At 44.1% G+C, this 27,065-nt stretch overlaps 1 long non-coding RNA gene across 4 annotated transcripts in view; it reads left to right on the top strand.

Moving 5' to 3' along the window:
• Positions 1–23,836, top strand: part of LOC110149649 (uncharacterized) — a 55,415-nt gene extending 31,579 nt beyond the window's left edge. For 2 of the 4 annotated variants that reach the window (XR_011483967.1, XR_011483965.1), the window contains 3 exons: positions 22,291–22,339; positions 23,014–23,162; positions 23,458–23,836. This is a non-coding gene — a long non-coding RNA (uncharacterized lncRNA). The remainder of the gene's footprint in view (positions 1–22,290; positions 22,340–23,013; positions 23,163–23,457) is intronic. The other 2 variants (XR_011483968.1, XR_011483966.1) reach the window with 1 other exon arrangement.
• Positions 23,837–27,065: the final 3,229 nt, after the last annotated feature.

The raw sequence follows: 27,065 nt of genomic DNA, 5'->3' as shown, positions 1-27,065 counted from the left end.
CTGATGACAGTTTAATTAAAAGGCTAAACCAAAAATAGTTTGACAAGGACACAGCAAAGATGTCTATTTAGGCCTTCACACACGAGTCTCAGAGAAGTGTTTTGACTAGCACTTTGGTTCCCCTACTTCTTTCCTGGTGCTGTGAATTTCTTAAACTTTTTTAAAAAGCTTTAAATAGATCTATGATCAGAATGACCTTGAACTATAACAGAACAAGAGAATCATGCCTATTACCACAAATACCCAGACCCTGTCTAAAATAGATCAGGCAGTCTTTATAGGAAAAAAGAAATTTAAAAAAAAAAAAAAAAAAAGGCTTGCTTTCATGGGCTCCACACCCAGACAGTTCTGGGTAACAGAACAGTAACAGTAGTTCTGTTACTGAGCCATAAAGCACCAGGGTAGAAGCAGGATGTCAAAGGCACCATGAATACGCTTGCCTGGGTGGGACTGGAAAAGATGCATGCACTGGCTCTGGTGCACAAAGCCAAACTAATGGTGACGGACAGTTACAAAAACACTCTATGGTTTCCCTGCCTTTGGCGATTTGAGTCATAATCTACTTAACGCTTAGTATTTGGGGCATAATAATTTTCCTTATTTACATTCTGTTTTATTCCATGCAAAATGTAAAATGGGTTATACAGATATATAGGCCATGAAAGAAAACACAGTTTTGAATAAAAGAAAGAAGAACATAAGCCAGATGAAAAATAGGTGGGAAAATGATGAGATAGAAGTCAAAAGCTGTACGTTCATGGTATCTGAGACTTGAGAGCTGCTAAAAGGGTGGCTACTCACCCAGCTCTACCTTTTATTTTATGAAAAGAAGTAGTATATTCAGTCTGCTAAAATGAAAATGTCTGGAACTGAGACTAGAGGGGGAAAATGTCTCCAGCATTGTCAAAAAGAGGACCTTGTAAAAAACTGAAAAAATTCTTTCAGTGTCTGTACAATCAAGAGTTTTGTAGAATTACAGCATCAATCAAGTTGTTGAAGCATGCGTTTCAAGGATGGGCAGACAAAATACATTGTTAAAAAATACATGCGTGTTTTATTCACTGCAAATGATTACTGCAACTGCCAAGACTCTGTCCTGACCTTGACCCCTCTGCGGGCAGATTCTGGTGCAGCTCAGTGACCAGGGGTCTATGCCTCTCACGTAACCAGCCCTCAGCCAAGGCACTGGCTATAAAAACTGTACACACACACACACACAAAAAAAAAAAACTGTACACAATCTTGTAATATTTCTAATGTATTTCTCAGTGAGTCAATAAAAATATAGTGAAGGTTAGAAATGGAAAAACTATCCTTTCCCTGCCTGCTTCATAGGTAGAACTTATGTGGGAGACCTGAGTTCAATCCCTGGGTTGGGAAGATCCCCTGGAGAAGGGAAAGGCTACCCACTCCAGTATTCTGGCCTGGAGAATTCCAGGGACTGTAAAGCAACTTTCAGTTTCAGTTCTTTCAAGTGCTGTGTGCTGTATATCCTCATTAGAACACAGTGAACAAGACAGCCTTTGCTCTAGAAAGATCTGCACTGCCAGCCCTATAAAGGTGGAGAAGGTGAGCTTTCTTGGAACCCCAGAGCTCCTTCCTGGTTCTCACCCAGCTCCTTCTCCAGGTGACTTGTGCTCATGGTCTCCCATCCCATCAAAGCTAACGGGCAAGTTTCTGCCCTTACCTGTGGATCTGTCCCATCCCCAATTTTCTGAGTTAGTACAATATTCATAGTGACATTTGCACTTTTAATTTTGGGGAGCTGTTTGTGATTTAGGGGGGAGTGGCAGAAGTAAAGGGCATGGGGAGGGGAGGAGGCAGGAAGGACAGAGGATGGAGGTGGAGGCCAGGCCCGAGGTCGTCAGTAAGTCCAGCCAGCCAGCTCCAGAAGGTGTCACAGGGCTCAAAGGAGATGTGCAAGCGGCTGCCGTGAGTAGAAGGACAATAAATTTGTTTTATTTTCTTCTTTCTCCTTTTCTGTATTCACTGAGTTTTCTACAGTGAATAAGTGTTGCTTTTATAATGAGAAAAAAAAATTAATAAAATGTGTCCTTGGAAAACTCCAAACAGCAAGTTGTTCAGGGAGAAAGGAATTCAAATTAACAGCAACTGAATATAAAATAGAAGAGAAAACTCTGACAGGGTAAAATGTTACGCTTATTCACTCATGAAAGACCACCGAGGATCTCAAACGCACAGCTCAGGAAAGGTCTGAGCCTCAGAACAACTTTGTCCAATGCCCCCCCACCCCGGCAGGCACTTGGTGTATCCACTCAGAGGAGCCAAGTGCCCGAACGGCCCCCGCTATTTTTCAATCACAAAATTCCTCTGTAGCCCCCACCACCCTTCTCAGCGCTTTTCTCTTTTCCCTTCGTCTATATTTTCTACACTGAATCCAACATGCCATCAGGTTCATGCTCAGTACCGTCCAACTCTCTGCAGCATTTGGGACTTGCAGCCTGCCGCGCTCTTCAGTCCATGGGATGTTCCAAGCAAGAACATTGCAGTGCGTTGCCATTTTCTCCTCCAGGGGATCTTTGCAAGCCAGGGATCAAACCCAGGTCTGCATTGTCTCCTGCATTGCCAGCAGATTCTTTCCATGCTGAGTTACTGGGGAAGCCCAAATCCAGCATTCACCTATCAGTGTGTTGGTTAATGAGAGTCCTTTTCTAAATAACCGTATATCTGTCAATTTTATTTTTTTCTTTTTTCGTTCAATAGTGTTTCGTGGTTTTTTCTTTTTACTGAAAGAAGAGTTGATTGTACATCACTTTGATGTACACCTATATATATATATAATATATATTTATTTATACAATGATTCAGGTGTGTGTGTGTGTGTGTGTATTCTTTTTCAGAGTCTTTTCCAATATAGGTTATTACAAGATATTGAATAGAATCTTAAAGAACAGCAAGAGTTTTACTTTCCTGTTTGAAAAATTGTATTATTCATAAAGAAACATGTGAAAACAAACTCCCTATTTGATCAGATAAAAAGGGTGAGGCTTATCAAGAATGATGACACAGACTTCTTCAGTTACTCATTTCTCCTATTTTCCCATCCAAGCCTGAGTCCAAAATGAAATAACCCCATCTTCCTCTTCATTGATATTTTAAGAAATCTATTAATAGAGAGCAGCTAAATTGCATGAATCTTAGCGGGCACCTGTGTTTCCCTTAGCAAAATCTTCCATGAGAGCTGCAGTCAGTTGCTAAACTAGCCTCCTAGTTAGACTTTTAAATTTTTTTTTAATTTTTGTTTTTGTTTGTTTTTGGTATGGTTTGCAGGATCTTAGTTCCCTTACCAGGGATCAAACCTACGCCCTCTGCAGTGAAAGCGCAGAGTGCTAACCACTGGACTGCTGGTGAATTGCCTATCCCACCTCCTTAAAAAAAATTATCTTATTGAAGTATAGTTGGACTTCTCTGGTGGTCCAGTTGTTAAGAATCCCCCTGCCAGTGCCTGGGACTTGGGTTCGATCTCTGGCCTGGGAAGGTCCCACCTGCTGAGGAGCAGCTGGACTCATGAGCCACAGCTACTGAACCTGTGCTCTAGAGCCCGAGGCCCGCAGCTGCTGAAGCCCGCACCCCCGAGAGCCCGTGCTCCATGACAAGAGAAGCCACCACAGGGAGAAGCCCGAGCCCCGCGATTAGAGACAGCCCTCGTGCAACAAAGAAGGCCCAGCACAGCCAGTAAATAAGTATTTTTTTTTTAAGTATAGTTGATTTACCATGTTGTATCCATTTCTGCTCTATAGCAAAGTGACTCCATTTTATATATTCAGCTTCCCAGGTGGCGCAGTGGTCAAGAGTCCCCCTGCCAAAGCAGGAGATGCACGAGACATGGATTCGATCCCTGGGTCAGGAAGATCCCCTGGAGGAGGAAATGGCAACCCACTCCAGTGTTCTTGCTGGAACAATCCCATGGATAGAGGAGCCTGGCAGGCTATAGTCCATGGGGCCGCAAAGAATCAGACAGAACTGAATGCACACACACACACACACACACACAGTTGTTGTTTAGTCACTAAGTCATGTTGGACTCTTTTGCAACACCACGACTGTAGTCCACCAGGCTCCTCTATCCATGAGATTTTCCAGGCAAGATTACTAGAGTGTGTTGCCATTTCCTTCTCCGGGGGAGCCTCCTGACCCAGGGTCTGAACCTGCATCTCCTGCATTGGCAGGGGCATTCTTTACCACTGAGCTACCAAGGAAGCCCCATACATATATATATGTCTATATATATCCTTTTTCATTTCTTTTCACTATGATTTGTCGCAGGCTGTTGAATATGGTTCCCTGAGCGGTACACTAGGGCCTTGTTGTTTACCCACCCCATGTGTAATAGCTTGTATCTGCTCATCCCAACCCCCACCCTGCCCGGCCCTACTCTCCCCTCCCTTGGCGACCACAAGTCCGTCCTCTTCCTGTGTGTCTGTCTCATTCGTGCCATGTTTTAGGTTCCACATAGAAGTGATATCATGTGATGTTTGACTTTCTGTTTCTGACTTCACTTAGTAGGGTCATCTCTAGGTCCATCCACGTTGCCACAAATCTCCCATCACTCCTTTTGACGCTGGAGGCTGGTCAGGAATGAGCAGAGGCCGTGTCTACAGGGGAAGAGCCCACACTGACGTTGTGGCAGAGGATTTGTGGAGTCACTTGTTATTAATAGCTGTGTAACGTGACCAAGAGACCTCATCTTGTGGGACTTCCTTTTCTCACATCTAAAATGCCAGTGACAAACAACATCTCATGAAGTCAACAGTAAATGAGATCATTTGACTCATGAAACGCTTGAACACCTATGTGTCAGACCCTGTGCTAAGTCCTAGGGATATACTTTGAACAAGACAAAGTTCCAGCTCTCCAATAGGGCAGAATCTACAGGAAAGTCAAATCTGTAAATGGATGTAACCAGGGTTCTAGAAGCAGATTCCACAGAGGCTCACGAGATGGGAGGTGATATCAGACACACATGGGGAGCTTTTCAGATCACACACAGCCACCCCCGGGGGGCAGGGGTTCTGTGCTCTCAATAAGTCTCACTTCCTCAAAACTGCCCCTGCCTGTACCTAGCAATGAAAGGTGTGGGGCTTGGGGGGGGGGGGGTTGTTTGTTTTGTGGGGCGTTTGGCTGTGCTGAGTCTTCGCTGCTGTGTGTGAGCTTTCTCTAGTTGCGGTGAGCAGGGGCTACTCTCTAGTTGCAGTTCTAGGGCTTCTCATTGCAGTGGCTTCTCTTGTTGTGGACCATGGGCTCTAGGTGCTCAGGCTCAGTAGTTGCCCCATGGCATGTGGGATCTTCCTGGACCAGGGATCGAACCCATGTCCCCTGGCAGGTGACCCCTTAACTGCTGTACCTCCAGGGAAGTACCTGAAGGTATATTCTTTAGATCACCAAAAACTAAACATTTTCAGGTGGGGAAACTCCTTGTAAACTCAGACCCCCAGAACCTCTGCTTTACACAATATTCTTGGGTAAAGTCAGTCAGTAGTTATCTCATCTTCAACTTCTGCTTCACTTGCTAATGAGTCTGAAATCCGCATCTTCAGTCCAGATCACCCTGCTGAGCTCCAAAACCACTGTCTGCTAGTGGGTACCTATCTTCCAGTCAATCCACAGGACCCACATTTGCAATCAAAGCAATACTGAACTCAGAGCCCTTCTCCCTTCCGCTGGGGGACCTCTTCCCACTATATTCCCCACTGTGTAGAAGGACACACAGTCTGCCTGAGCAAACGCCTGGAGTCATCCTAGATTCCCACCATCTTTGCAGCATTATTATTAGTCGTCCACCAAATCTGAATGCCATCTCTGAAATGCATAATATAGATCCCCAACTCTATTTCCAGAGCTGGGATCCTAGTTAAAATCTGAAATAATCTGCAGTCGTTCTTTTTCTGGACTGTCCCCATGACTTCCTTGTCTACTTCTAAATGGTGTTCTCTCTAAACTCTAAGGTTTCTCTCCCACGGCTAATCTGATGATGTCATCTCCAACTAAAAGCTCCCCGATGGTCTTACCTTCTTACTCCTAACCCAGCACCCAGAACCGTGTCTTCCTCCTTTCCCAACTTGATCATTGTTGGGGCGGACTGAGGGCCTGCCTCGAACCAGGAATAGAGGACACAAGGAGATCATCCTACATGGAGGTAATTTATAGTCTGACTTGGAAGGCACTGGAAGACTCAAATAACATAAAGGCTGTTTCCTGATCACTTAGTGAATACCTGTGATGTGTCTGGCACCAAGTCAGTTGCTTAGTGAAAATGATTACAATACATGGTTCCTGGGACTTCCCTGCTGGTCCAGTGGCTAAGACTCCACACTCCCAGCACAGGGGGCCCAGGTTCGACCCCTGCTCAGGGAACTGGGTCCCACATGCCACAATTAAAGATCCTGTGTGCTGCAACTAAGATCCAGCACAGCCAAATAAATAAGTATTTAAAACACATGGTTCCTGCACTTGAGCTGGGAAAACTGCAACAAACTGAGTCCCGTGTCATGATATGGATATGAAGTACTGCCCAGCATGGAGCCTGAGTTATAACTTGGAGGTTGAGGAGGGACTGCCTGGGCAATGGTGGGCTGCCTAGGATGATAAGGAAGCCAGAAATTACAGTAAGAGGAAGCATGTGATGTTTTTTGGAATTGCTGCAGGATTACAAGGAGGATGATCGGGAAACACGAGAGTGAGGCGTTAGGCGGAAGCCGTCATTCACATATTCATCAACAAATATTTATCTAACATTCTTTCCCATGTCTCCTATTACTTCCACCAGCCCCAGAGAGCTATGGCTGTGCCATGGCTTAGGTTAAGACGTTGAAAGTCACCAGTTAGCCAGTGAGCAGATGAAGATTCTAAGTGAAGTCACCATTGGTCTATTGCTTCCCTCTCCCTAACCTCCACTCTCAGGCCCCAGAACATGCCTTTGGATCCTTCAGTACTTTTCTTGGCTGCACCGTGAGGCATGCATGATCTTAGTTCCATGTCCAGGGATGGAGTACACGCTCCCTGCAGTGGAAGCACAGTCTTAACCACTGGACCACAAAAAGTCCCTCAGTATTTCTGTCTTGTGTTTCACCCAAAGATTAGACATGTCAACCTTTAAAAGAATTAGAATGAAATAAACAAATTTAAAGAGAAAGAAAGGGCTTCAACAGTTGCATAGAAACCTCTTTGCTGCTATAGATCTTTCTGACAAGAAGGCAACACGGCTCAAGGCACTCCCAGCCACATTCAGCGCATAGTTTTCTTGTTTTAAATGATTGAGTTCGATCATTACTCCCGTACTGGCAGTCTTTCTTTTGTGTATGTGAGTTTCTTCCTATTGAATAAGCCTCTCTTTTGGAAGCATTCTTATGGCAACAACTGTAATTACAAATCCACGACTGAGCTAGAACATGCCATGATGTGACAGCTTCTGTGACAGGAAGGGCAGAGAAAGAATGAAAGCTTATAATTTTCTTTGAGGTGTCTTGAAGGCTCACAGTAGCCCTGCCCTGGTCATGTAAACAGGCAGTGACCCAGAGATTCACAGGAGAATAGGTCAGACAGACATGCAAAGTCCCTGCTCCATGAACCACAATTCAACAAGCAAGAGCTGAATTCTTGATGGCGTCTTTAAAAGGAATCATTTAGAACAACAGTTTCCAGTATTTTGGAATAGGAGGGCCTCTTTTTCCTGTCAAAACTTTTCATTCCTTCTATGAGTTGTGTTGTTCTTTCTGAATACATCATTTGAAGAAAGGCCTATATGATCACTAGCAGCTGCATCTTTGCTATGACTTTGAAATAAATTTCTTTGCCTCATGGATCACAATAGCATTTATGCTATTGGAAAATTTCATTAAAAAATATGAATTCTTCGGTTGATCAACAACGCTTGGACCCTGAGGAACTGGATGATATTTGCAGTGGCCCAGAAACCTATGACTTCTTCCTCTCCTCACTGTCCCTACTTGAAGGTCACAGACTTGGAATCCATTGTGTTCCTTATATCCATTCATTTGGTTAATCGCTTCTTTTCATTAAAAAAAAAAAAAGTGCCAGGGCTGACTATATTCTGAGCAGCTTGGAGGTCACAGATATAAAGTCAGTATGTGGTACCTGCCGTCAGGGAAATTGAAGTCCAGTTGGGGAGACAGATGTGAACATCTGTCCCAGTAAGACTCTATGGTGGGCACCAAGGAGGGTGGTCTGTTCCATCCATCAAGGGAGAGGAGTTGGAAAAGCTTTCCTGTGGGAGGAGTATCAACCACCTATCAACCAGCTATGGCCACAGTAGTGTTGCAGCTCATGGCTCAAAGACATAGTCATTTAAAACAATCACCCTCAGGCTCACGGTCTACCAGACAATGGCCAACCCACTGGGCTGAACTTGACTGCAAGCTCTGGGGTCCAGCTCTAGGCTTCTGACTGGATTTGCATCCACTCCACATGGCTCTTCCCTTCCTTAGATCTGAATCTGTTCTCAGAGTGGGTCTCTAAAGAGCAAGAGAGCTCAGCAGTGCAAAAATAATAAGTCTCACCTCTCGCTGTGTTCACTAAAATGCCGGTGGCCAAAGCAAGTAAGGTGGCCACGTCCAGCGTCAAGGGACTGGGCAGTACATGCCACCTTTCCACAGTGTCGGTGTGTATGCGCTACAGGGGAATAAAGAGACTGGGGCTCCAAACTCAAATTACCGTAAGAGAAGACCTTGGCTCTACATCCTGAGAGATGAGCTCAGGTAAACCTAAACATCCAAAACAGAGATCGAGAGAGATCAAGCAACACTCATGCCCAGTATCTGACCTCCAAGAAAAGTCCTGAGGGTAGAAGTCAGACATGTTCTGGGGGATCCATGATTAGCATCTGTCATGGAATAGTCCGACGCCACTAGTACATGGTGATGAGCACAGCCTTGTGGCTGCCAGAGCTATATCCAGCTGCTGCTGCTAAGTCGCTTCAGTCATGTCCGACTCTGTGTGACCCTAGAGATGGCACCCCACCAGGCTCCCCCGGCCCTGGGATTCTCCAGGCAAGAACACTGGAGTGGGTTGCCATTTCCTTCTCCAAAGCATGAAAGTGAAAAGTGAAAGTGAAGTTGCTCAGTAGTGTCTGACTCTTACCGACCCCATGGACTGCAGCCCACCAGGCCCCTCTGTCCATGGGATTTTCCAGGCAAGAGTACTGGAGTGGGTTGCCATTGCCTTCTCTTTATCCAGCTAGAAGAGGTTTAATGAAAAGCCTCCTATGGCTGCATCTCAGCCCAGATCAACCATGAGGGGCCATTTGAACCCAGTGTCTCCAGTTTGACGGACAGTGACTCTTAAAAGAGGAACAGTAGGGCTCACATTCTGTGCGCCAACCCTGTGCTGCAAGGATTGGATTAGTTTCCTGTTTCTACAGTGGCTGTTGTTCAGTCACTCAGTCATGTCCAGCTCTTTGCGACCCCATGGACTGCAGCACATCAGGCTTCCCTGTCCTTCTACATCTCCTGGAGATAGCTCAAACTCATGTCCATTGAGTCAGTGATGCCATCCAACCACCTTGTCCTCTGTTGTCCCCTTTGCCTCTTGCCCTCAGTCTTTCCCCGCATCATGGTCTTTTCTAATTAGTCAATTCTTCGCATCAGGTGGCCAAACTATTGGACCTTCAGCTTCAGCATCAGTCCTTCCAATGAATATTCAGGACTGATTTCCTTTATGATTGACTGGTTTGATCTCCTTGCAGTCAAAGGGACTCTCCAAGAGTCTTCTCCAACACCACAGTTCAAAAGTATCAATTCTTCAGTGCTCAGCTTTCTTTATGGTCCAACTCTCACATCCTTACATGACTACTGGAAAAACCATAGCTTTGACTAGATGGACCTTTGTTGGCAAAATAATGTCTCTGCTTTCTAATATGCTGTCTATGTTGGTCATAGCTTTTCTTCCAAGGAGCAAGTGTCATTTAATTTCATGCATGACTGTCATCACCATCTGCAGTGATTTTGGAGCCCAAGAAAATAAAATCTGTCAGTTTTGCCATGAAGTGATGGGACCAGATGCCATTAGTTTTTTGAATGTTGAGTTTTAAGCCAGCTTTTTCACTCTCCTCTTTCACTTTCATCAAGAGGCTCTTTGGTTCCTCTTCACTTTCTGCCATAAGCGTAGTATCATCTGCATATCTGAGGTTATTGATATTTCTCCCGGCAATCTTGATTCCAGCTTGTGCTTCATCCAGCCCAGCATTTCTCATGATGTACTCTACATATAAGTTAAATAAGCAGGGTGACAATATATAGCCTTGATTTATTCATTTCCCAATTTGGAACCTGTCTATTGTCCCATGTCTGGTTCTAACTATTGCTCTCTGACCTATATACAGATTTCTCAGGGGGCAGGTAAGGTAGTCTGGTATTCCCATCTCTTGAAGAAGTTTCCAGTTTGTTGTGATCTACATAGTCAAAGGCTTTAGCATAGTCAGTGAAGTAGAAGTACATGTTTTTCTGGAACTCTCTTGCTTTTTCTATGATCAAATAGATGTTAGCAATTTGATCTTCGGTTCCTCTGCCATTTCTAAATCTAGCTTGAACATGTGGAAGTTCTCAATTCATGTTGAAGCCTAGTTTGGAGAATTTTGTGTATTACTTTGCCAGCATGTGAAATGAATGCAGTTGTGCGGTAGTTTGAGCATTCTTTGGCATTGCCTTTCCTTGAGATTGGAATGAAGACTGACCTTTTCCAGTCCTGTGGCCACTGCTGAGTTTTCCAAATTTGCTGGCATATTGAGTGCAGCACTTTCACAGCATCGTCTTTTAGGATTTGAAATAGCTCAACTGCCATTCTATCGCCTCCACTATCTTTGTTCATGGTGATGCTTCCTAAGGCCCACTTGACTTCACATTCCAGGATGTCTGGCTCTAAGTGAGTGATCATACCATCGTGGTTATCTAGGTCATTATGATCTTTTTTGTACAGTTCTTCTGCGTATTCTTGCCACCTCTTCTTATCTTCTTCTTATCTTCTTATCTTCTGTTAGGTCCATACCATTTCTGTCCTTTATTGAGTCCATCTTTGCATGAAAGAGAGGGGGATTCTTTCATGTTGCAAGAGGGACAATTTCCTCCCATCCTTCTTGAATTCTCTTGTATAATCTAATCACTAAATTGACCCAAGACAGAATAACAGGAGGAAAAGAAACATACAATTCATATGTATGGAGGTCTTATAGAAACAGACCTAAGAAGTAACCAAGGCAGTCAGCTTTTAGATTCTTTAGACAAAGAAACAACACATTTGTGAGGAATGGAGAGGATGAAGAAACTGAGATTTGGGTGATTAATTAGTGACGAATCTAAACGGAATTGGGCTTGGGTGATAAATTAGTAAAGAAGAAACAAGCTTGTTTCCAGAGCCTTCTCGGCAACTTTCACATGGGAGACCTATTTCCTGTTTTCAGGGAGATGGAAGGGTCAGAGTGTCCTTGTATCAGCTGTTTCTTATGTAACTTTCATTCAAACTAATCAATCTGCCTCTTTGGCATATTTGGGGCCAGATTGCCTTGGGCCCCAACACCACTGTCACCAAATTACTACAAACTTAAATCGGCTTTAAAGCAGCACACATCTGACTTTCCTGGTGGTCCGGTGGTTAAGAAGCCGCCTGCCCATGCAGGAGACAAGGATGTGATCCCTGGTCTGGGAAGATCCCATGTGCCACAGGGCAACAGAGCCTGTGTACCACAAGAGAAGCCACTGAAAGCCCACGCTCAGCAACCAAGACCCAGTGCAGCCAAAAATAAATACATACATAAATACTTTTAAAAAGCTTTAGAAAAGCACATATTTATCTTTTTACATTTATACATTTTACACATTTATACATTTTACAGTGGAGGTGAGAAGTCTAAAACGGGCTAATGAGCCAACACGGAGCTGCCGTCAGGGCCGCGTTCCTTCTGGAATCTCCAGGAGAGGCTGCTTCCTCACCTTAGCAGCTTCTGAAGGCCATCTGTTTTCCTGGGGGTGTGCTTCCTCTGTCTCCAAAGCCAGCAGAACAGCACCTTCAAAACCTTCTCTGACTCTGAACTTCCGTTTCCCTTTTCCCTTGTGATTATATTGAACGAACTAGAGAGTCTAAGATAAGATCCATATCTTAAGAAGAGCTGGGGCTTCCCTGGTGATCCAATGACTAAGACTCCGAGCTCCTAATGCAGGGGGCTTGGGTTCGATCTTTGGTCAGGGAAGTAGCTCCAACACGCCACACCTAAAGATCCCGCATGCCGCAACTAAGACCCGACGCAATCAAATAGTAAATAATTATGTTCCAGGGAAAAAATGTAAACAGTTGGTTAGCAATCTTCATCCCACAGGGACATGGACATCCTTGACAGACTATTATTCTGCCTAGTGCAGCTCCTACTGGTGGTTATGTGTGACAGACCAAGACTTTCATACTTTTATGATCTCACTTTTGAATCAGGAGAATAATAAGCAGAGAATTACTTTATAAGGGAATACATCCAAACCCAGACAGTTAACATGGCAACACAGTCTAGTACAATGGTTACTTACTGCTTCTTCAACCACCTCAGAGCACTTCTGATGTGTCCAGTCAGCCCTTGTCTGTTGCAATCATCTGTTAACTTGTCTGTCTCATCACCACTAAGCAGGCGTGGAGTTAAAAATAACTGTGCAGTAGCTGGAGAAGGGTGAGCAAAAATCACATTAGACACTCGCTGTGTACATCATTCGTCAGGGAGGCTATATGTGACTTGTTCTTAAAGAACAGTCACCTTGGGACCAAGGTCATACAGCCAACAGAGCAGAATAGGACTTGACCTCACACTAAGATCTGCCCGACATCAAAGCCTTTTTTTTTTTTTTTTTTTGCTTCCTATGGGTACAGGAAGGGCGGGGACACAGATTTTGTTTTCAAAAGGCATTAGCTGTTTCTTTTTTTTCTATTATCCCTACTAAGTTTCTGGAGTATTCTAGTTTTAAGATATAACTTTGAGAAGCATGTGATGAATATATTTGTCCAAACCCATCAAATGCACAAAACCAAGAGTGAACTGTAAACTTTGGGTGATATTTATATTATTATTTAGAAATATTTGTATAATATTCTAAATCTTACATGGTCATTTTAGCAATCTTCACAGTGTCTTTACCAACATGTGCTGATTCACAAGAAACAACTTTTCTTCTGTTCCAGTTTTATCCTGAGATTGCAGCAATTCAGTCCATCTTCAGGCTCCACTTCTAATTCTAGCTCTCCTACTTTTCCCACCACATTTGCAGTTACTTCCCCCACTGAAGTCTTGAACCGTTCAGTCACCTATGGGTGCTACCAAAAGGTGAATGTTAGGTCCGGCTGCTCACCCGTCAAAAGCCAACAAAGAGGCCGGGTTGGTGGAAAGGAAAGTTTGCTTTATTTCAGATGCTCGCAACTAGGGGAAGAGGGTGGTAGACATCTGTCCACAGGCCAGCTTCGCCCCTGCCCCTGACAAGCAGAGGGTGAGAGCTTTTATAGACAGAGTATTGTGGGGGGGGAGGGGTTACATGCAGAAACAGCACAGTCATCTCTAACAGTCATCTTCAAATTGGTCATCAGTGGTCTGACCAGCATCACCTTGGTTGATTTAGGTACAGTTAACCTTCAGTTCCGGGGTGCACTTGTTCCCATTTCTTTGTGGTCAGTTCTCAGAACTGTGGCAGCTGAAGTCCTGGGTACAGTCTGGCCATCATGCAGTTAACTTCTCCAGCTGGTGTTCTCTTATCTACAGACAGCTCACAGATACGGCTCAGAATATTATCCACAGCCCTTGAGAAAGAACTAAAGGTCCTTGACTATGCTTAATGACTGCATTACTATTATTTAGTCTCCTTTGGCTGTTTTCCTTTGTTTCAACATTTCTCACTTCTCAGATAAAACGTACTCTTTAACTAAAGTTGCTGCTGCTACTGCTGCTGCTAAGTCGCTTCAGTCGTGTCCGACTCTGTGCGACCCCATAGATGGCAGCCCACCAGGCTCTGACATCCCTGAGATTCTCCAGGCAAGAACACTGGAGTGGGTTGCCATTTCCTTCTCCAGTGCATGAAAGTGAAAAGTGAAAGTGAAGTCGCTCAGTCGTGTCCGACTCTTTGCGACCCCATGGACTGCAGCCCACCAGGCTCCTCCGTCCAGGGGATTTTCCAGGCAAGAGTACTGGAGTGGGGTGCCATTTATCCACAGACAAAAGGCATGCAGAGGATATGGTGAGGGGGCAATGACCATAGCATCCTCCTCCATTTGTGAGGAATCAGCTTCTTCCAAGCTCCTGGTAACCTTGATATTTTGACCTCTTGTCATGAATCACAAATGTTCTTCATGCCATCCAGGATGGTGAATCCTTTCGAGGCAACTGATTTGCTCAGATCCATCAGAGGAATCACTTTCTATGCTATCTATAGCCTTATGAAGCGTATTTCTTAAATCATAAGACGGGAAAGTTGAAATTATCCCTTGATCCGTGGGCTGCCGAGTGGATGTCCTGTTAACAAGCATGAAAACAGCATGAGCCTCCTTGCACAGCACCATCGGAGCTCTCTGATGACCACATGCGTTCTCAGTGAGCAGTAACATTTTGAATAAAAAGCTTTTTTTTTTTTTTCCCTGAAACCACATTGTAAACAAGATGTGATATCACCCAGGTTTTGTTGTTCCATTTATAGAGCACAGCACATAATTCTTCTTTCAATTTTTCAAAATCATGTGTTTTATTTTCGGCAGGGCTGGGTCTTTGTCACGGCAAGGACTTTTCTCTAGCTGGGTGCGCAGGCTTCTTATCGCAGTGGCTCCTCTTGCTGCGGAGCAGGGCCTCCGGGGTGTGGGGGCGTCTGTGGTTGCTGCTCCCTTGCTCTGGAACACAGGCTCCGCGTGTGGGATCCTCCAAGACCAGGGATCAAACCCATGTCTCCTGGATTGGCAGGCGGATACTTTACCTCTGGGCCACCAGGGAAGCCGATTTAGCATAAAGGTCCTAGGATTTAGGGAATGGTGAGTGAGCACTGGCTTCAACTTCAAGTCGTTAGCTGCCTTAGCCCCTAACAAGGGAGGCAGCCTGCCCTTTGAAGTTTTGAAGCCGGACATTAACTTCTCCTCTCCATCTATGAAAGCTCTTCTAGTAATGGCTGTGTTGCCCATATGGAAAATCCGTTTAGTGTAGCCACCTTCATGAGTTATCTTAGCTAAATCTTCTGGATTACCTGGTACAGCTTCTACATTAGCACTGGCTGCTTCACCTGCACTTTTATGTTAAGGAGGTGGTTTCTTTCCCTAAAAGTCATGAACCAAACTCCGCCAGCTTCAGACTTTTCTTCTGCAGCTTCCTCTCCTCTCTTAACCTTCATAGAATTGAAGGGAGTTAGGGCTTAAGGGCATGTTGTGGCTGGTTTGACTTTGTACCCAGAGATTAACATTTTCTCCATATCAGCAATAAGGTTATCTCACTTTCTTATCATTCATGTGTTCACTGGAGCAGCACTTTTATTTCCTTCAAGAATTTTTCCTTTGCATTCATAACTTAGCTAACAGTTTGGCGCAAGAGGCCTAGCTTTTAGCCTAACTTGGCTTTCAACATGCCTTCCTCACTAAGCTTAATTACTTCTAGTTTTTGATTTAAAGTGAGAGACATGCAACTCTTCCTTTTGTTCAAACACTTGGAGGCCATTGTAGATTTATTAACTGATGTAATTTCAATATTGTTGTGTCTCAGGGAACAGGAGGGCCCTAGGAGAGAGAAGGGGGAGCAGCTAGGCAGTGGAACAGTCAGAACACATAGGACATTCATTGTTTAAGTTTGCCTTCTTACATGCGCACGATTTATAGAACTCCAAAACAATCACAGTAACAACATAAAAGACCACTGATCACAGATCACTTTAACACACAATAATAACAAAAAAAGTTTGAAATATTGTGAAAATGACCGAAAGGTGACAGAAAGATGAACTGAGCAAATGTTGTTGAAAAACTGGCTCTGACAGACTTGTGTGAGGGATTACTGCAAACCTTCAATCTGTAAAAAATGCAGTATCTGTAAAGCACAATAAAATGCATTAAATGAGGTCTGCCTATAAGTGATAATATACAAGAAAGATTCAGTTGACAGTTTTTTTAATCTCAAAGTTTTGATTTCAAGATTTATCCATGTTAATATGTGGATAGAAACATTTATTTTAACTGCTATATTGTATTTCATTGTATGACTATAATGTTTATTTTCCCCTAGGAACATTTCCCCTAATGTTTATTTTCTTCTTTAAATGCATCTCCTCATGCCCGTGGGGTTCAGTTACTAATGGCACAGTTCCTCAAACTGAGAACTGCAGACTCTTAGCATTTCATGGCCAGGAACTGCTTAAGTGCAGAATAAGCATTTAGAATCTTCAAAAGTTATTCAACTGAGACTTTTACATCTATGGAATCTAATAATAAAAAAATTATTCAGGCTTATATTTTGTAGGTCTGTTGTTATATTTCATTTGTTTTATGAATTTTATTTATTTATTTTTAAATTTATTTGTTTTAATTGGAGGCTAATTACAATATTGTGGTGGTTTTTGCCATACACTGACATGAATCAGCCATGGGTGTACATGTGTCCCCCATCCTGAACCCCCCTCCCACCTCCCTCCCCGTCCTATCCCTCTGGGTCATCCCAGTGCACCAGCCCTGAGCACCCTGTCTCATGCATCAAACCTGGACTGGCGATCTGTTTCACACATGATAATATACATGTTTCAATGCTATTTTCTCTCAAATCATCCCATCCTTGCCTTCTCTCACGTTTTATGAATTTTTTTGTTTTATTGTTTTAAATATGTGGATCCTCAATAGGTTGGAAATTCAAAAGGTAAACACTGGATTCTCATGATAGCATTTCAGAATTTCCGCAGTTTCCATCCAGAGGGCTTCCCAGGTGGCACAGTGGTAAAAAAAAAAAAAAACAAAAAAAAAAAAACCACCTGCCAATGCTGGAGATGCAAGAGATGTGGGTTCGGTCTCTGGGTTAGAAAGATCCCCTGGAGGAGGAAAGGAAACCCACTCCAGTATTCTTGCCTGCAAAGTCCATGAAGAGAGGAACCTGGTGGGTTCCAGCCCACGGGGTCACACAGAGTGGTACACAGCTGAGCACACACACACACACATCCCACCCGGAAGAGGTATTTCTGAGTGAGGAGTGGGTGCATCTTTAGTGCTTTAGGCATTTACACTGCAGCGTGGTCAGCCTTACATGCAATGCATGAGAGTTTCCTTTTCCCCACAGCTGGACTGGGTGTGTGCTTCATCACTCAGGCGCACCTGACTCTTTGTGATTCTTTGGACGGTAAGCTGCCAGTCTCCTCCATCCACGGGATTTTCCAAGCAAGAATACTGGGTTGCCATTTTCTCCTCCAGGGCATCTTCCTGACCCAGGGATTGAACCCACGTCTCCTCTGTCTCCTGCACTGCAGGCGGATTCTCTACCCACTGAGCCATCGGGGAAGCCCACGGTTGCATTATCAAACTTTAAAATCTTTCCTGATAGAATTGATACCTGTGAATAGTATTGCACCTTAATTAACACTTCAAATCTGTCTATTAGGTTGCCATCTGTGTGACTTGAAGGAGGGAGGCTTTCTCAGTTGGCCACTGTGGGGGAAATCTTTGCTTAACCAGCTCTAGGAGGCAAAGCATTCTAACGGGCAGAACTGGTCTGGATGAGGAAGAGCCTAAGCGTGGCTGGCTGCGACTTGATGAGAAACAGGAGTGCTGCTTGCAGCAAATCAGGGCTCGGGCAGAGGCTCTCTTGTATGTGCATCTTACCTGGTATTCTGGGTTTGGGACAATCATTCAGTCACCACCACTAATACACTTCAGTGGAGCCGTTTCCACTAAGAATTCTGTATCTGGCATCCTGAGCTGATCATCCTGTGATTTTTTCTGGCACTAATAAGATGAAGACACAGGTGGCACTCAGAGGGTCCGAGGTGGAGACACAGGGGCAGGAGGGGGCCACCGGCCAAGAAATAGGATGTCACCAGTCTCTCCCCTAGTGAAGTGAAGTGAGGCTTAGTCACTGAGTCACGTCTGACTCTTTGTGACCCCATGGACTGTAGCCCACCAGGTTCCTCTGTCCATGTGAGTTTCCAGGCAAGAATACTGGAGAGGGTAGCCATTCCCTTCTCCAGGGGAACTTCCCGACCCAAGGATCAAACCCAGGTCTCCTGCATTGCAGGCAGATTCTTTACCATCTGAGCCACCAGGGAAGCTTCCCCGCTAACTAGTAGTTTATACAAATGGAACCTAAGAGAGTCAATGTGTCATCTGATACATCAGAAACCCACAGGATTTTTTTAAGAACTGTGTCATGGGATGAGGCTTTGGAAGTGAAGAGAGGAGTGGGTGTAAGCACATTTTGCTTGTGAGGGGCGTGAGTCCTTGAAGCCCGTGAGAGGTTTCCCCTTGAGTGCACTGTCATAGCTGGAGCCCAAACACGCCCCGGCCAGCCTGCCTCCTGGACTTCAGGCCCACGGGAGCCAGTGTCCTCCTGCACTAAACCTGGGACTTGCTCTCACCATGAGAACGCAGCAGAGGTAACATCACGGCAGTTCTGCACACTAACCTAATCAGGGCCAAGCAGCCTCCTCTCTGTACTTTGGGGATCCCCGAGCTGCCATGTGAGAATTTCAGATGCTCCACTGGGGCAATCACATGGGAAGGCCAGGCAGGGACGGAAAAGCCCTGGACCATGAGTAAGAAAGTGTGAAGCCCAGCGGCCCAGCTGTCCCTCAAGGCATCAGTGAATGAAGCTGTCGCAGTCCCCTTCCAACTGCAGCCCCAGGAGGGGCCCCAGGGAGACCAACAGAGCTGTCCACTGAGCCCAGCCATCTGTGGGGTCATCAGCAGCAACTGACTGTTGCTTATTTCAGCCATTACTTACTGGAGTGGTAACAAAGCAACGACTTTATAACATGAATCCTCTTCATGAACGTGCTCAGTTGCTCCTTTATCAGAGGTTCTTACATTTCTCCCCACCAGGTTTTGTAGTTTTCTGTGTCAAGATCTTGCAGAGTATTTTGGGTTTGGTTCTTAGATGTATGCTTTTTGTGTTCTGTTGATAAATATCAATAGTAATTAGTTATGTACAGAAAAAAACTACATGATTTTATTGACCATCTGCACAGTGAGCTTGTTCAATTCTCCTACTAATTCTTAATAGTTTATCTGCAGATATCTTTGCTTTTTCTGCACATGAAATTATATTATATATAATGACAGATTTATTTCTCTTTTTTCTAATCCCAAAGGGCTTCCCAGATGGCTCAGTGGTAAAGAATCTGCTTGCAATGCAGGAGACGCAGGTTCAATTCCTGGGTCAGGAAGATCCCCTGGAGAAGGGAATGGCAACCCATTCCAGTATTCTTGCCTGGAGAATCCCATGGATAGAGGAGCCTGTCCATAAGGTCACAAAGAGTCAGACATGATTGAGGACTTTCACTTTCACTACTTTTATAAGAGAGAGTGAAACGGAGCAGGACCCTATGGTCCTTGCCCCACTCCCACCCTGCACCATGTCCTCTGTCTGCCTTTTGTCTGTGAAAGACTTTAGTCAAAAAATAAGTTTAATCAGAGAAGTGAGAAATGCTGAAACAAAGGAAAACAGTCAAAGACTTTATTATAATAATAATAATAAAGTCACTAAGCATAGTCAAGGACTTTTAGTTCTTTCTCACTCAAGGGCTATAGATAATATTCTGAGCCATATCTGTGAGCTGTCTTATAGATACCAAAACACCAGGTGGAGAAGTTAACTACACGATGCCCAGACTGTACCCCAGGACTTAAGCTGCCAAAGTTCCGAGAATTGACCGCAAAGAAATGGGGAAAAAAATGGACCCTGGAACTGAAGATTCAGTTCAGTTCAGTTCAGTCGCTCAGTCATGTCCGACTCTTTGCAACCCCATGAATCTCAGCATGCCAGGCCTCCCTGTCTATCACCAACTCCTGGAGTTTACTCAAACTCATGCCCATTGAGTCAGTGATGCCATCCAGCCATCTCATCCTCTGTCGCCCCTTCTCCTCCTGCCCTCAATCCCTCCCAGCATCAGGGTCTTTTCCAATAAGTCAACTCTTCGCATCAGGTGGCCAAAGTATTGGAGTTTCAGCTTCAGCATCAGTCCTTCCAGTGAACACCCAGGACTGATCTCCTTTAGGATGGACTGGTTGGATCTCCTTGCAGTCCAAGGGACTGTCAAGAGTCTTCTCCAAAGTGTGTATAAGACTGATGTTATGACGTTTAAAAATATTTGGTAGAACTCATTAGTGAAGCATCTAGGGTAGGAAAGAGTTTAATGACAGAGACTCAATTCCTTTGATCCAGATTTTAAAATCTTTATTTACTTGTTTGTTTGGCTGTGTCGAGTCTTCGTTGCAGCACACAGGAACTCCGGTGCCTCATATGGGATCTTTCTTTTTGGCACGCGAACTTTCCATTGAGGCCCGCAGCCTCTGTGGTGAGTGGACTCGGGGTTTGAGGCTCTCAGGCTTAGTTTCTCCTTGGCATGCAGGATCTTAGCTCCCCGGCCAGATATCGAACCCATGTCCCCTGCTGCAAGGAGGATTCTTAACCACTGGACCAGCAGGGAAGTCCCAGATCTAGATTTTAATCCTATTTCTTACTGTGTCCATTTAGGTACACTGGGGTTTTATCCATATGTAAATTTTCAAAATTATTGGCGTAAAATTATTCACATGTACATCCTATGACCTTTCCCACGACTCTGTTCATCCCTGACATTATTTACACATTTCCTCCACCTCTTTTCTTGATCAGTCTGGCCAAGTGAAGTGAAAGTCACTAGTCGTGTCCGACTCTTTTCGATTCCATGAACTATACAGTCCACGGAATTCTCCAGGCCAGAATACTGGAATGGGTAGCTTTTTCCTTCTCCAGGGGATCTTCCCAAGCCAGGGATCCAACCCAGATCTCTGGCATCGCAGGCAGATTCTTTACCGTCTGAGTTCCCAGGATCAGACTGGCCAAGTGTTTGTCAATTTTCCTTTTTAAGATAGAATTTTTAGATCAAATAAACCTCATGGTAAGTTTGTTGTTTCATACTTTGTGGTTTATTATTATTTACCTTCTCCACTTCTTTGAGTTTTCTGTTGTATTTCTACTTCTTAAAATGGATACTTGGATCATTCAGTTTTGCTACTTCTCTAGTAAATGCATTTAAGCCTATAAATTCCCCTTAGAGCATAGCTTTGAATGCAGCCTACAAATTTTGGTATCTCGTATTTTCAATATGTTCAATTAAAAATATATTCAAATTCCTATGGTGATTTTTCATTTGATCCACTGGATTATTTAGCAATATGGTATTAATTTCTAAAATTCTGGGATTTTCATGTTGGTATATTTTTGTATCAGTATATTTATTACAGCTTCATTGCATTATGGCCTGACAACCATCTCTGCACTATTTGCTTTTGATATTTGCTAAGACTTCCTTTATGGCCATATATATGGTCAAATTTTTGATAATGTTCTACATGTACTTGAAAAAATGTGCAGTCTGCAGTTGTTGAGTTCACTTTTTACTTTTTAATATGTATATATCAGTTATGTCAATTTGTTAATCATGTTGTTTAAATCCTCACCTTTACTAATTTTTGTCTGCTCATTCTATTTGTATCCTTCAGTGAAGATTAACGTGTAGAGTACTATACAGATTTATCTAGTATCCACAATTAAGGTCCTAGTTAAGTCTCTTTTTTCCCCTCCCAAAGCTTAACTTTTGAAGGGATGGTTAGAAATCATATGCATGTGATTTGCACAATTATTTTCCTGCCTGATACATTTTATAGACATGATGGAACAGCCTGGCTGTCAAGTGAAGACATTTAACCGGACCAAGTAAAACAAAACCTGAAATGCAACATAGTTGCATCAGAAAGCTGTTCAATTCCTGGTTTGTGTTCTAACTTGTTCCGAAAGGCATCACTGGATGGACTGGATGGGCAGGAGGGGGACACTGAGGCAACATCGTCGCTGAGAAAAGTCACGTGACAAGTGCTAATGGTACAAATCCTAATATTCTGTGTGCTGCACTGAAGCTAAGATGAATTTAAGCCTGGGGACATGGGACCATGCTGGGATGTTCCTCCCAAGGGGTGTTTCTATGTTTAAGCTGAATGTTTCCACCATCTCTTTTCAGTTGCTCTACAAAGGGTTAATGAACGTAACTCCATGTAACTTGATTAATGTCTCAGAAATATATCTCATTCCAGAATTCATAGAAGACCCTGACTTCCTATCAAAAGGCCTTCAAAAAACAAGGTAAAGAACATAAAATCATATCTTACATATAAAAACTGAAATTTTAATTTTGATATTGTATTCAATAATGAATGAATCTTGGTCAATGAATGTTTATTTTAAAAGAATTCTTATGCACCTCAGACTTCCTACTAATGGTAGGACATTACAGTTCTTTAAAATATTTAATTAATGCAAATGAAGGTGTAAATGTGAATGCTGCTCACTTAGTACACAGAGGGATCAAATATTTTAATCTTACTCTATTCTCAGTAATATTTTGTATTGCACCATTATGGACAAATCTGTTCCCATTTTGGACTAAGTTTTCAAATTACTGTAAAACAAGAGAAACAAACTATTTACCTTATGTGATTATTATGAAAATAAGGTGAAATCAAGTAAACAATAGTTTCAAAGTATAAGGAATATGTAGTTATCAATCAGTAATATCATATGAAAGAGAAGACAGTAAAATTCCAAACAGTTCTTTTCTTTTAGGACTGTCATATAAATGCATATATACTTCTGTATGTATATATATTCTTGTTGCTAACTTGAAGCAGAACTGTAGAGATCTGTATGTAACAAAAGTGGGTGGGAGTTTTACAATGAAAGCTAGAGATTTTTCTATTAACGTATCAAGCACTTTGTTGCGAAAACCACAATAGCAAATTTTATATTTATTATACCAGAACATAATTAGTGGTTATCCAAGTGAACACACACTGAAATGTACGAATAACAGGTGCAAGGGCTCCTAGAGTCATTGATGGCAGCAGCTCTGAGGATTTGGAGCAAGAGGCCCCAACACCCGAGACAGCCGGAGGAGCGGGTGTTGCAGGTGACTGTGTGGCTCGCGTGGGCGCTCAGCATTATTTGATGTGGGAGATGACAGCTTGTCTAAAGACAGGGCTGAGCAGGACAGCTGGCTGGGGGATTAGCCGCATGTGAGAGGCTGGGAATTGGAGAATAGAAGCGGTAGGATCAGAGCGTCAGCAGGATCAGCTCTGGCACAGCTGGGATCTGGGTTCTGGAAACCATCTGCTGTGGTTTCTCACTAGGGTTCCCTCAGCTGGTTGGACTGCAGACTGTCTTCCTGCCCTGGCTCCTATAACTGGTTGCTTTTCTTGGTTTAGGGTCAGCACATTGCTGCTGCTTCTCCCCTCCGCCCCGTTTTGGCTGCACGCAGCTGCTGGGATCTTAGTTCCCAGATGGGATCGAACCTGAGCTTCCTGCACTAGAAAGGCAGAGTCTTGATCATCGGATGGCCAGGGAAGTCCCTCACTGTTGCTTCTTTATAGAAGATGCCTCTCCAGCTCTATTTCTCTGCAGCCTTTATCACTATCTGCAACTATTTTACTTAATCACTTGTTTTCTGTTCATTGTGTGCTTCCTATCTGAAGATAAGCTTTATAAGAGGATCAACTGTATCTTCAGCAGTTTCTGTGTCATTTTTGTAAACATACATCAGGTAACTGGCTGGCTGGACAAACAAATAAATACATTTATCTCCAAGGTCCCCTTCAGCTGTATGATTTTCTTGCTATATATATACACACAACTGAGAATCACTTTGTTGTACACCTGAAACTAGCACAACATGGTAAATAAACTATACTTCAACAACAAAAAAAGAAGTCTTCATCAGGACAAATATAGGTAAATCATAAACAGTCTGTAGTGAGTAGTAGAATAGTGAAGACCAAGATCTTACCAAGCAAAGGGAAAAGTCAGATGACACAAGAGTACAATGGAAAGATTCATGTTATAATTCTCAACAGCAACACTGTATGTCAGAAGACAGTATACTCCCATCTTCAGTGGGCTGAGATAATATAGCCACCAATCTAAAACCCTGTGCCCAACTAAACTACCATTAAAATAGTAATAATGACGATGATGATGATGATGATGATGATGATGATAGTGTACTCCTAACACACCCTCAGAGAAGGCAATGGCACCCCACTCCAGTACTCTTGCCTGGAAAATCCCATGGATGGAGAAGCCTGGTAGGCTGCAGTCCATGGGGTCACGAAGAGTCAGACACGACTGAGCAACTTACTTCACTTTCACTCTTCACTTTCATGCATTGAAGAAGGAAGCGGCAACCGACTCCAGTGTTCTTGCCTGGAGAATCTCAGGGACGGTGGAGCCTGGTGGGCTGCCGTCTATGGGGTCGCACAGAGTCGGACAGGACTGAAGTGACTTAGCAGCAGCAGCAGAAGCAACAGGCCCTACTACTTCAGGAAGAAAAAATTTGAACTCAGAAGGAAGGAGTGAGATGCATAAAGGTGTAGTAAGCAAAGTTACTAAATATTTAGAAAATTCTAAATAGGTCTTGATTGTATAAACCAACATAATTACGATGATTGATTTGTACTTATAAAAATATGATGGAGTTCCAACAAGACTGTTGGCTGAGAGTGTTCTGAAGTCTGTCGGGAGGCAGAGACACTTGTTAACTTCAGACTTTGAAAGTCACCTATGCGCGATCAGACTGTAACTATCGCCATCAATAGAAATGTAGAGTTTTCAAACATGTGCTCTCAAAAAGCCTGTGGTCAAGCTCAGCTGACAAGGTGTGTCACAGCTCTAGAGCTGTCCACCTGTTTTGTGAAAGGGCTCCTCCTCCAGCAGACCCAGGAGTTACTTCCTGTCTGCTCTTGGTCCTGTACTGTGACTTTAGAGCAAATTGTCGTGGCCTGTATTGGGGGGCCATTTTCTGTGCCCTCCTCACCACTGCATCCCAGGGCCTGCAGGCACTTATGTTTGTAGAATGAATGGATGCAACTTAGTTGAGGCCACACAGCTGCCAAGGGTGAGAACCTAGATCTTTGCAGGCTCAGGCTTGCTTTGAAAAATCTGTTGCATCTGAAAAATGTTGTATCCCATGAAAACAGGAGCTGCTGGGTTAAAGAAAGAAGAAATCCCTCTGAGATAAAAAAATCAAATTTGACCAGAGAAATTCAAGTGGGTGCTGTCATCAATCTTCTGTCAGTAACTTTGCAGGTGACACTGGTGATGGAGCAGAGTTCTAAAACAGGCTCTCAGAGCAACTTGAGTCTTCCAGGAAGAACTTGACTGTATCCATCCCAGGGCAGCCTCCACAGGCACATGATCCCAGGGAATAGAGCGCCTCCCTGCCCACCAACTTGTTACCGCCAGGAATGAAGTTGTTGTTCAGTCGCTAATTCATGTCCAACTCTGCGAGCCCATGCACTGCACCACACCAGGCTTCCATGACCTTCAGCACCTCCCAGAGTTTACGCAAACTCATGTCCTTTGAGTCATCCAACCATCTCATCCTCTGTCGTCCCCTACTCCTCCTGCCTTCTATCTTTCTCAGCATTAGGATCTTTTGCAATGAGCTGACTCTTCGCATCAGGTGGCCAAAGTATTGGAGCTTCAACTTCAGCATCAGTCCTTCCAATGAATATTCAGGGTTGATTTCCTTTAGGATGGACTGGTTTGATCTCCTTGCAGTCCAAGGGACTCTCAAGAGTCTTTTCTAACACGATAGTTCAAAAGCATCAATTCTTCAGCGCTCAGCCTTCCTTCTGATCCAACTCTCACATCCATACATGACTACTGGAAAAACCACAGCTATGACCATATGGACCTTTGACTATATGGACCAGGAATGAAGACCCCTTGTTAAATGCAATGCACCTCCATGCGTACTGGTGATCAGCTGAAACGAGGGCAGGTGGGAGGGCTGGGAGCCAGCAGCAAATTTGCTCCTGGAGGTTTCTGCACAGAATATGCCAGGAAAGAAAGGAACAGAGGGAAGGGAGGAAAGCGGGTGAGAAACTAAAAGCTGATGGAAGACGCCAAGAACTTGTTCCACAGTCCTACCTGGGGCAACCTCAGTGCAGATCTTCAACCTCAACACCCACAGCTCCACCTGGGAAACACACCTGGCCTTCCAATCTCACCACAAGATTAAAGTCTGGGCAGAAAATGAGGGGTCTTTGGAGATGCTCTGAAGGGCAGCAGACAGCTGCATTAGAAGGAGTCTCTTGGATTCATGGCTCTGTTATCCACGTGGGGTTTTCAGACTGTTTCTTACCAGTCAAGCAATAAGGAAGGAGACAGAGAAGGAACCTGCCCCCGAAGTCAGCGCCTTTCAGGAGGAGGATGGTCAGGACTGGCAGTCAAGGTGTTACTGACCAGGGTTCTCGGCCTCATTCATCAACAGAAATTGACTAGAGGTCAGACAGGAAATTCGAGCAAGGCTTTCACTGGGGTCCTGCGGCGGCAGGGGGCGGGGGCGGAGAACAAGCAACATGTTCCTGTGCTTGCTTCCTGAAGGGGGACAAGCCTGTTCCTTATATGGGCTGAGGGGAGGGGTGTGTCCAGGGGTCTCGCCAGAGGGGTGACTTAGGTGGTTTGCCCACTCCTTAGGTGGTGGAGTATGCAGGGGGCATGCGCAGTACCCTGCTTTTGCTCCCCACCCCTCCCGTTTTTGCTCCAGGGTCCTCAAAAATGGTAGTTGGAAAAAAGTGGTAGTTGGTTTTTTTCGTTTCTTTGTATCTTTTGGGTCTGGAATTTGCCCCAAATGTGCAAGCTGGCATTTTCAGTCCCATACAGTTTCTCTGTATTTTGTTGCTCGAGGACAGGTGTGTCCAGGTACAAGCACTGCAGCAGAGGGTCCCAGGTCCCAGCCAGTCTCAAAGGGAAGGAAGGGGTCAGGGTGTTGAGCGGGGGATACCTGCAGACAGGAAAGGCAGCGACGTATTGA

This window comes from Odocoileus virginianus, chromosome 27 (assembly GCF_023699985.2).
Source record: "Odocoileus virginianus isolate 20LAN1187 ecotype Illinois chromosome 27, Ovbor_1.2, whole genome shotgun sequence".
Lineage (NCBI taxonomy): Eukaryota > Metazoa > Chordata > Mammalia > Artiodactyla > Cervidae > Odocoileus > Odocoileus virginianus.
Note: the sequence above shows the minus strand (reverse complement) of the source record. Positions and strands in the feature narration are given on the sequence as shown.